General features: G+C 51.3%; 1 pseudogene; it reads right to left on the reverse strand.

The window, feature by feature from the left end:
• Nucleotides 1-10,939, reverse strand: part of LOC103607199 — a 41,913-nt pseudogene that overhangs the window by 28,975 nt on the left and 1,999 nt on the right.

Here is a 10,939-nt window from a genome sequence, read left to right on the forward strand (position 1 = left end):
CTCTGTGGGATTTCAGAGTCTTAGAGTTGGACAAGGATCTTAAAAGACTACCTAGTCCAGATTTCCACAAATGTTCCTGATCAGAAAAAGCACCCAGAAGCTCATTAAAATACAGACTCCTGGGCCCTACCCAAGCGTTCTGAATCAGAAACTCCAGGGAAGGTTCCTGGAAATCTGCATTTTAAACAGTGCCCTGGTGATTCTTATCAAGCAAGTTTAGAATCACTGGACAAGTCCAAATACCTCAGAGAGAACAAAAGCCAAGAGAAAGTGACTTGCTCAAGGTCACCACAGTGTGGGAAAAGCGGCCTTTTTTTTTTTTTTTTTTTTTTGCCTCCCCATTCCTCTCTCTAACCTGAAATAGAATTTTAAAAAAAAATCAAACAAATTGATATTCTTATATTAAGAGGGAAAATAGCAAGTTCAAGAAAGCAAATGTCAGGCTGTGTTACCCATCAGGGTAACCACTTCCCTGACAGGCAAGCAAAGGAGGAGAGACCCAAAGCCTAGAAGGCTCTGAGCAACCCCCCCACGGCCCAGTACTGTCGAGGGGCTGTGTGTGCAGAAAGCTGCCTACCTCTGAGATCCTCTGGAACTGGTTGTTGGACTGGCTGCACTTCTCAGCTGTCTCCAGAGCGACCTTATAGTTGTCACAAAAGCTTTGTACATGCCACGCTGGCTGGCCTGCAGGGAGGAGACAGAGAATGGAGAGAGAGGAGTGTGGGAGTGGGATGGGAGAGGATTAATGAATGGATGAAAGCACCTGGAGCTCCCTCAGTGCTCAGAACCTCTAACTCAGCTCCAAAGGGCTAGCTGGGAACAGGGGAAAGGCAGGGACGAACATGGTACAGTATCTCTTTGCACTTGACAGGTGCCATGGAAACTGGCTCAGCCAATAAGGTTAACAAGGGGGTGCAGAGGACGGATGGGGAAGAGAGCAGGGCAGGGCCTTTGTTGGCATGCTGGAAATTCAACTCATCACATTTGGCTTTCTTTAGTATCATCAAGGTCTCACAAGGTTTGAAGCCTCCTAACACCTCACACCTCTTTCCCATCCTGGAATTAGCTGGAGTGTGGGAATGGGGTGGGCACGTGTGGCCTGCTCAGTCCTCCACTCTCGTACAGAGTGAGAGGTATAGCATTTAAAGGTGCAGTCTCTTCACTTCCTTTGGCCTCTAGGTCCCTGTCTCCACCTCCTTGGCTTCCAAAAAGCCAAAACCCCTGCCTCACTACACACTCACATGTCACTTGGAACCTAACCCAATGCTTTCCATGACACATGGCCACATAGAGCCTAGCCTCTGCTTCAGAGGCAAGGCAGATCCATCACCGTTTCTGCAAAAGGGGAAACCAAGGCTCATTAATTCAATTCCTCAAATATTTATGGAAAGCCTCCTCTGGGCTATGCATCTGCATTTCCTATTAAGGGAGCAAAGGGTGAAAATTCAAATTAAAGCCACAATGAGATACAATTTCATACCCATCAGAAGGGTCAAAATTTAAAAGTTTAATGTTATCAAGGATTGGCAAGAATGTGGGGAAATATGAACTCTCATGGACTGCTTGTGGGTGTGTAAATTAGTACAATTATTCAGAGAGCAATCTGTCAATAATAAAGCTGAACATAGACACAGACTCAGCCTACTGCTTAGCAAATCTACTTCTACATACAAACCGTAGAGCTCTGCTGTTCAGTCCAACAGCCAATAGCTACACGTGGCTACTGAGCACCTGAAATGTGGTCAATACAAATTAAGTTATGTTGTAAGTATAAAATCACACAGGATTCCAAAGGCTGAGTATGTAAAAGTGTATGTAAATTACCTCATTAGTTTTCTAATACTGATCACATGTTGAAACAGCAATATTTGGATTTGTTGGAATAAATGAAATATATATTAAAAATTAATTTCACGTTTTTATTTTTACTTTAAAAAATATAACTACTAGAAAATTTTAAATGCTACATGTGGTTACAATATGTTTTTCTTGCAATATGCCCAAGGAAACGTGAGCAAGGGAATTCACTGACTCACGCTTTTTTCCGGTAGTGGAAGGGCTGGAGACAAATGCTCACAAATAGGGGAACCCACACACACAACCATTAAAATGAATGACTTACATGTATGTGTAACAGCTCTGACAAATTTCAAAATGAATGTTGACTGAATTGCAATATACGTACATACATATATATGTATACCCATTTTAAAAGTACATGCAAAGCCATAAAAAAATATAGATATGCAGTAAAAATACAAACTGCAGTCTAGAAGGCTACACACCAAATTCAGGCCAGTATCTGCTTCAAGAGGAAAGGGGGACTGGCCAGTTAGCTCATTTGGTTAGAATGCAGTATTATAACAGCAAGGTCAAGTGTTCAGATCCTGGTATTGGCCAGCTGCCAAAATTAAAAAATAAAAGTAAGGGAGGGAGAGACTTCACCTTCACTTGTATTGCTTTACTGCTCTGATTTAAAAGTTTTTAAATGAATCTTTGGAGCTTAACATCTGTTAGTTTTGGGAGGTGAGTACACAGCTGTCTGCTACGTGATTCTCTAGATTTTCTGGTTCAATATTTTTTCAGTGAAGTAGGAAGGGGGTACATACAGCTGCTGCTGGGCTTCCTCAGGGGTTTCTGTACAAAGCAGAGTGGACTGCCACTGAGCCCACCCCAGACAATATTTTTTCAGTGAAGTAGGAAGGGGGTACATACAGCTGCTGCTGGGCTTCCTCAGGGGCTTCTGTACAAAGCAGAGTGGACTGCCACTGAGCCCACCCCAGGCCACTCTGCTTCCTGAAGAATCCCTGTGCTCCTCCAGGACCCAAAGACACTGGGGAGCAGGGCTGGCTGCAGCATCAACTGGGCCTGGATCCTCTCAGGGCATAGACAGCCCTCCCAGGAAGTAAGAACATCCAGGGAAGCCAGAGAGGACAGTGAGAACTGGGGAGAAGCCAAGGCCAGAGCAGTGCAGGTGTCAGCCCAAGGGGACATATTTTCCAAAAAGAAATATCTTAGGGGAGAAGCAAGGAGGGACAGAACCTATTTCCTTTTCCAGGGGGAGCAGTGCTCCATCAGAGCCCCAGGCTATAGGAGATGTGCTAGTCAGTTGCTCCCTAAGCCAAAGTACAAATCATCGACAGTCCTCTTCTAGGAAAGGACTCTCCTTCCCCACTTTCCCAAAAGAAGGATAAAGCCTGGATGCCCAGGTTAGCACACTACCCTCCTGTGAGCCAGGAGCAGAAGTCACCGTGCAGGACCTGTGTGCAGGGGCACGAGCCACCTCAGGCACTGCCATCTCCACAGTTACCCCAAGCTACAGGGCCCGAGGCCCAGCCTGCCAGGGTCATTAACTCGGAAATGGAGGTTGCTTGGAAACAGCAGCTTGGCACTGGGGTGATCTCATAAAACAAACAGCAGATCTGCTAATTCCCCTCTCTCGGTAATGAATAATCAAATACCCAGAGACTTCAGCTGAAAATAAACTGCCTCCAGATGCCCAGCCTGCCCTGGCTGCACCCCGTCCCTCCCAAGCCTGCAGTCCAGGGGCCTCAGACATCAGTTCATGAAGCTGGGGAGGGGAAGGGGGTAGCAAATTCATGACCAGGCCCATGAGACCAGAAGAGGGGACCCTGGTGACAGCAGGGTCCAAGTGATGCACACACACTGGGACTGCCTTTCAATTGTGCTCCCACTACTTGCCCTCCCACCCTGGGTTTGCTTTCTTCTGCCCTCCTGGGGGCTGAGAAGATGCTGCCCCCAAGCCGATCAGCTCTGCAAGTTCCAGGGGGTGATGAGGGGATGTTCACTATCCCTGAACTAAGGGAAGCATGTGGAGGTGCTAGAACCACAAGTGTGGAGTCCCCTTGAAAGGATGCCTTCTGAGTGCTTCTTAACAACAGTAATGATAACGGCCTATTATTGAGGATTTATTAATTTCTGACGTTCCAGCCCCTGTTCCAAGCACTTTCAGGTATTAACTCACTTACTCCTCTTAAATCCGGTGGAGTAAATATTATCATCATCCTTTTTTTAAAGACGGGGAAGCTGAGTCAGAGAGAGGCTGGGAAAGTTACCAGTCACAGGTTTAATCTGTGGCAGAGCTGGGATTTGAACCCAGCTGTTACCTGGCTCTAGAAGCTGTGTTTGTCCCCACCATACTGCTGGTCCCAAGAGGGATCTCAGGACACAGACCTCAGGCGCTGGGATGTCTTCCTCAATGTCCTTCCAAGTTCTCCCTAGACGCAGTGGTCAAGGTCATGGTGCATCCATTCATTCACGTACTGACCACTAGGCAGGTTCTGGGGGTCTAGTGAGAAGGAAATACAGTCTCTCCTCTGGAGCTGATGGTTTTGGGGGAAGAGGAAGTTGCAAGTGCTCATGAGGGAATGAGCACAAGGGACTGCATTCGAGCAGCTGGAGAAGGACCCTTCAGGCAGATGGAGCCGCAAGTACAGAGAGGTCAGAAAATGCCTACAGTGTGAACTGAGAGCAGAAAGCCCAGTGTCAGGCACAGAGGGTGGCGGGAGGCCACATGCAAAGGTTCTCATAAGCCTTGCTTTTCAGGTAAAGGATCCTGGCCTTTACCTGATGGGCAAGGGGGAGCCACTGAAGGACTAAAGCGGGGGAGAAGCAAGGTCATGTTGAGGGTTTAAATGACTCTCTCCTGCTGCTGGGTAGACGGGGGAGGTGGAAGGGGCAGGCCTGGAGGAAGGAGTCACTCCTGAGGCCGCAGCAGTGGTCCAGGTGAGGGTCAATGGTGGCCGAGAGGAAGGGCGCCAGAGGGGTGGAGAGAAGTAGGTGGCTGTGAGCGACATCAAAGAAGTGGACTCCACAGGACCTGGGGGAGGGGGGGGGAGGAAGGAGGGAGTGGGGAAGGAGAGGCGCCGAGGACTGGTCCAAGGCACCCACTGAGATTGAGCCAGGGAGAAGAGCAGACAACTTCAGAGACAGAGTGTGGTTTTGAACATGCTGAGCTCCAGGCCCCAGACACAGCCGAGCAGGACTTTTCTCCAGAATAGAAAGAAAAGCAGAGCCCTGTCCCTCCAACTAGTCTCAGGGCAGGGGAGAAAAAGGAGGAGCACTGCTCCCTGCTCCCCGACCATTCCCACCTGGAGAACACCACTGACTCTGTCTCCTTCCCAACTGTTGGGCTGTCCCAAGTTATGGTGGCAGAGCTCAGGGAGGGCTGGGTGAGGGGCTCTGTGGGTCTGACCCGGGGGCCCTCCAGGGGACACAGCCAGAGACAGAGCCAGAGCTAGGAGGTCCAGACACTGAGTCTGCACGTTAATCTTACGTCTTCCCTGCAATGGTGCAGGGCTGGGCTCTTGGTGTGTCTGCTCTCAGGACCTCAGGGGAGAATCATTAGCTGATGCAGTCTCCCATTCAACGGCTTCATTTTACAGAGGCAGTGCTAAGGTGCAGTAAATCCCTGAGGTCTCAGGTGAGCAGTTCTTGCCCCCCAACCTTGCACATGCCCCTCTGACTGCTGAGGGATGGGGACCTGAGGCCAGCAGGAGAGCCTTCATTCCAGTGCTGGCTCCACAGAGTCCTCTCCCAGAGGGAGTGCCTGGTGTGGAGGCACAGGCCCAGGCTTTCCCCTGGGACTCACACATGACCCAGCCCTTGAAGGAGGGCCAAGAGGGCTGCAGCTGACCAGTCCTCTCCCAAAGCCCTCTTCCAACACCAGCAGCTTTACTGAAGTTCTGCATGAGGACCCTCCTTCCTTGGGAGACTCACCAGCTTCTGGAAGAGGTGGCCAGTGATGACCTGGCTGTCCCACTGCTGCACTTTAGGGCAGAGGTTGTCGTAGAACTCCTTGTGGATCTCATAGATGTCCTGGATCTTGTAGAAGATGGTCTCAATCTGCTGGATGGCGAGCACGGGCTGGGAGGTGGTAGCTGTGGCCTTCGGGGGTTTCATGAGCTGGGAGAGGGAGAGGAAGAAAATGGAGGTAGGAGTAAGTAAACCAGACTGTCAGCAGGCCCAGGGCAGGCCAAGGCACTGATTAGCCCTTCCTGCTGCCTGAGTCCTGCCTGAACAGGGCCACTGAAGGCAGGGCACCTGAAGTACCTGAGGCACCTGAAGCATGGCTTGTGTCAAGGAGCTGCTGTCACAGGCCCCGACAAGCCACACAAAAGTGCAAGGAGAGAGAACCTGACAGCGGGAAGCCGCAGCCCTGCAGCCCTGCCAGGTCCAAGGGGTGGTGCCAGAGCACACTCCCCCTGTCACCCCTTTAACCTTGACAGTATCCGGCTGGTACCAGGTTCTCCTGTTAATACAAGAGGATCCACGTCTTTCTTCCACAATGGCCTCATTCCCTGAGTCACACGCTTCCTTGTTGCACTTCAGTGGAAGGGGTGTTGACTGGGAACTCTGAAATATCAGCGACACTTTGATTTCCCATGACTTAAACTATGGGAGGAGGTACAGGTAGCACATGTACCACTGTCCCACTTCCCACATCTGCAACGGACTCTGCTAAATGACCATGGTGATCCTTCCCACCAAGCATGCTTATAGTTGCCGACTTTCTGAATGCCAGGGTTAACATAAAAATAAAACCCCAGGGCCTGCAAGTGGAGAGGCTAAAAGGCATTCAGGACCATCCCTCAGCACTGGCTGCAAGCTGAAGCCATCCCCTTAATGCCCAGCAGTAGGACTGTGGGATAATGGCGCTTGGGTACATTTTCTTCAGCATGATTCTCTATATCTTTTAAATCACCTACAATGAGTACATGTTAATTTTTATAATCAGAAAACCCCAAAGATGCCCAGACTGTGCTACAAAGGCCCTGAAGGAGACAGGGTCTGGAAACCTGCCAGAAGAAGGCATGAGAGGGAAGGGCACGTTTACCTGGAAGAGAGAAGCCTGAGTCAGATATGGCTGATGTTCTCCATCTATCCAAAGGCTGCATGGAGAGAGGCCTTAGGCTTGGTCTGGGGTACTCTGCAGACCCGGGAGCAATGGGGGATAGTTACAGGGTCAGGTTTGGGCTCACTGGAATTGTCCCCCACTGTCTCACAGAACTAGGTAATGAGCTTTCTGACAAGAGCAGCATTCTAGCAGAGAGCTGGTGACTCAGCTGCTGAAAACGCTGGACTGAAGGGAACACCTACACTAAGGGAGACTGAAGCTGTCGCTGGCTCCCTCTGAGTGACAACCACCAGCTCGAGCCGACCACAGCAGCCAAACTCCCAGCCAAGCTTCACCGCACCCTCCCATCTGCCTCATGGTGATGGCGACAAAGCCCAAGTTTGCCCACAAGAGGAAGTCTTGTCTACTCAAACACCCAGACAATGCTCTGACTTCTGGCTCCCTCGTCTTCTGAGCTCTACAAAGTCCAGATATGTTGATAAAGGCAGGAAAAAGCAGAGCCCCTCCTTCTCAGTGCTAGAACCAACTGACCCTCAGTGTCCAGTCCTTGCTAGGGAAGTGGGATGGGGTTCCACCCGGTGCAGGCCAGGCAGCGTGGGTCTGAGTCCCAACTCTGCCACTTAAGAGCTGTGGGCATGTCACTTAGCATCTCTGGGCCTCAGTAGACTCATCTGTAAAACTGGGACAAGACTGCCTTCTCAAGAGGACTGATGGAAAGCTCAAAAGCCATAATTTACATAAAATATCTAGTATGTGCCTGGCACATAGAGGGAGGGCAGTCAACAAATGTTAGTTGCTACTATTATTAGTATTCACCGCACCGATAATGTCCCAAGCACCTACTGTGAGGCCAGAACCGGGGTATACACAATCCCTGCCCCCACGGAGCTTCCCACCTACTAGGGGACACAGACACAACACAAGTAAACAATCAAACATGTAATTACACACAGCGATAAAAGAAATAAGAAGCGGGCCTCCTTAGACAGGGTGGTGGAGGAGCTTCTCCAAAGAGAGGACATTTACCCTGAAAGGGAAAGCACAGGGGCCAGGGGAGACAGTACTCCAGGCAGACGTCCTCAAAGCCTGGCCTGAGGCAGGAACGGGCTTGGTGCGGGAGAGGAGGGGAAAGCCAGCCAGTGCGCCTGTGTGCAGTGGGCAAGGGGGAGGAGAGGGGCCCGAGGCAGGGCTGGGGGTGTGAGCAGGGCTGGTCACATTGGGGGAAGGAGTGTGTCTTTTAAGCCCCTGCAATGACCCGGCTTTCCCTGGAGGGATTTAGGCAGGGGACTGATGGGGTCCAATTTTCTTTTCAGGAGATTATTCTTATGCTCTTGAGAACTTCATATTCTGTTTGTGTAAAATGGGCCAATGCAAATGAAACAACTTAGTGCATAATGCAAGATAGGATAGGATATTATGCAACTTCAACTGTAAATCTCAACCAAGTGGTTCCAAGGTTGTGCCGGAGCCGCTCAGAGGGCTTCATGGAGGAGGTGGACAGAAACTTCGAGGGCCTCCACAAAGTTGGGAAGATTTGAGCAGGTGGGGGTGGTGGGTGGGCAAGCATGTCAGGCAGGAAAACAGAAAGAACCAGGAGCCAGGAGAAAGGGAATACTGTCTTCCCAAGCCCAGGTGGGCAGGTTGGGAGCCTCAGGGGCTCCCAGCACTCTGAGAGGAGTACAAAGCCCACCTTCAGGAATGAGGTCAGAGTTTATTCTCTCCACCTCTATGCACANATGGGCCAATGCAAATGAAACAACTTAGTGCATAATGCAAGATAGGATAGGATATTATGCAACTTCAACTGTAAATCTCAACCAAGTGGTTCCAAGGTTGTGCCGGAGCCGCTCAGAGGGCTTCATGGAGGAGGTGGACAGAAACTTCGAGGGCCTCCACAAAGTTGGGAAGATTTGAGCAGGTGGGGGTGGTGGGTGGGCAAGCATGTCAGGCAGGAAAACAGAAAGAACCAGGAGCCAGGAGAAAGGGAATACTGTCTTCCCAAGCCCAGGTGGGCAGGTTGGGAGCCTCAGGGGCTCCCAGCACTCTGAGAGGAGTACAAAGCCCACCTTCAGGAATGAGGTCAGAGTTTATTCTCTCCACCTCTATGCACAGCCTTATGAAAGGGTACAAGTCAGCACAGAGTCTCGGAGCCACGAATCCTCATCCCTGCCTTGGTGCAATCCCCACAGAAGAGGGAATAAAGGAAACAGGGAGGGAACAGTCCCGGGAGGGCAGAAGGGACAAGACGAAGCCATAGGGGGAGCCCTCGTCTGCCACCTATGGACAAACAAGACACAGAGGTTCTGCCTCCTCCGAAATCCCCCACTGTCTACAAAAGGGGAAGAAATGGACGCTCACCCATGGACAGTCACATGGGGGGTCTGCACTCGCCCATCACACAGTTCTCAGGACAAGATGGGGAACCTTTGCTCTTACCCCTGATTTCATCTGGGGGGCAGTTATTTCTACCTGGTGAAGCCCCACATTCCAGCCTCTGGGACAGGAGGGAGGGCTGGAAGGCAAGACAACCCACCCCGAGCTCTGGCCCAGCATTGCTATTCTGCCAAAGCGCTGGTGCACCCCAACCTCCTCCTCCTCCCAGAACCCGCTGCGGGGAGCCAGGGCAGCCCCTGGCTGTGTCTCATCAGGGGAGAAGTGGATTCTTAGAGAGGATCCCTGTGTGACCTCAGAGTCAACCCTGGCTCTTGATATCCCAGCCCAAGTGCTTCTCAGGAAGATGGGGCTGGACCGGTTCTGACCTGACTTGCCAGTGCGACTTTACACAGCCATTTGTCCCCCAGCAACTGGCCTTAATCTGCCCACTTCCTCCACCTCCTCCCCATGAAGGCCTGGCAGCTGCCGGGCACATTTGCTAACATGTCACCTTGGTCACTCCTCATTAACCTGTTTTACAGATAAGGAAGCTGACGCGCAGCAGGACTATGAACTCCAGGGCAAACTGCCAGAATGAGAGCCTAAGAGAGGAGGCCAGGTGTGGCTGTGCTGGGAGGAGCTGTGGGCAGTGGCCCTGCACCCTGTGGTCCCAGCACAGGCAAGATGCAGCACCTGAGCTCATTACCCAGAGCTCGGGAGATGTGGCATTACAACGCATTTGACGAGGTCATGCGCATGCAGGGTGGTATGGCCGCAGACTACAGTGCATTTGATTTGTCTTCCTTCACCCCCACCTTGGCCCAGGCTCCCAGACCTTACTTGTAGTCTGAGCCCACCAGGAATCAGGAGGATTATAGGAGATTAACAAACCTCACCCCAGCCAGCAACCTAGGAGGCAGGAACAGAGGCTCCCTGTGGAGTCCCTGTCCGCCTGTGTGCATACACAGTCTTAGGCACACACACCCAGCCCTGTGCATACCAGGAAGTGATAAGTTAAAATTAGACAAGCACATTAGGAGCAGAGGGGTAGGAATGGGGTGGGAGGGGGAGCAAGCAGGGAAGGGACAGATTTTCTTCTTTGAGCTGCCCCTTTGTCAGACCACCCTGAAGAGCACAGGGTTTAGCTCCCTGGTAGCTGAGAAAAAAAGGGCTCCCAGCTCTTGGAGCAGAGGAGGGAGGGTTTGATTCCTTCTCTCTCACTGAGCTTTATCATCTGAGGCTTGGCTGGGGATGTCCTGCCTACTCTTCCTGAGCCCTCCAGCCACAGACCTGGCCTCCCAACAAGTGCCTCCCCCTACTCCCTCTCTCTGGCCTCTGCTCAAGAAAGAGCCAAGCAGGGCCCTGGATGAACAAGTTGGGGGGAGAGAAGCGACCTGTCCTGGGGCACCTCAGGATGGGGGGCCCTAGCCTCACAGTTTTTACCTTTGGGGCATGAGCTGTTAGAAAGGCAAGGGAGGGAGGAACTGTCTTGGCTCCTAAATCTGTTATCTTTGCCCACATCAGGAGGCCCAGCGACTGCAGATTGGAAGCTAAGAGTGGCATGCCTCTGATGAGGACAGGCGCCTCCCCCACCTTCATGGAAAGGGTGTGTTGCCAGAAATAAATAAGCCCTAACCTGTCTTCTCTTCCAGCACCAGAGGAAATAAGAGTATTAGCTAACACTTAGGC

The sequence above is a fragment of the Galeopterus variegatus genome, unplaced genomic scaffold (assembly GCF_000696425.1).
Source record: "Galeopterus variegatus unplaced genomic scaffold, G_variegatus-3.0.2 Scaffold7228, whole genome shotgun sequence".
NCBI lineage: Eukaryota > Metazoa > Chordata > Mammalia > Dermoptera > Cynocephalidae > Galeopterus > Galeopterus variegatus.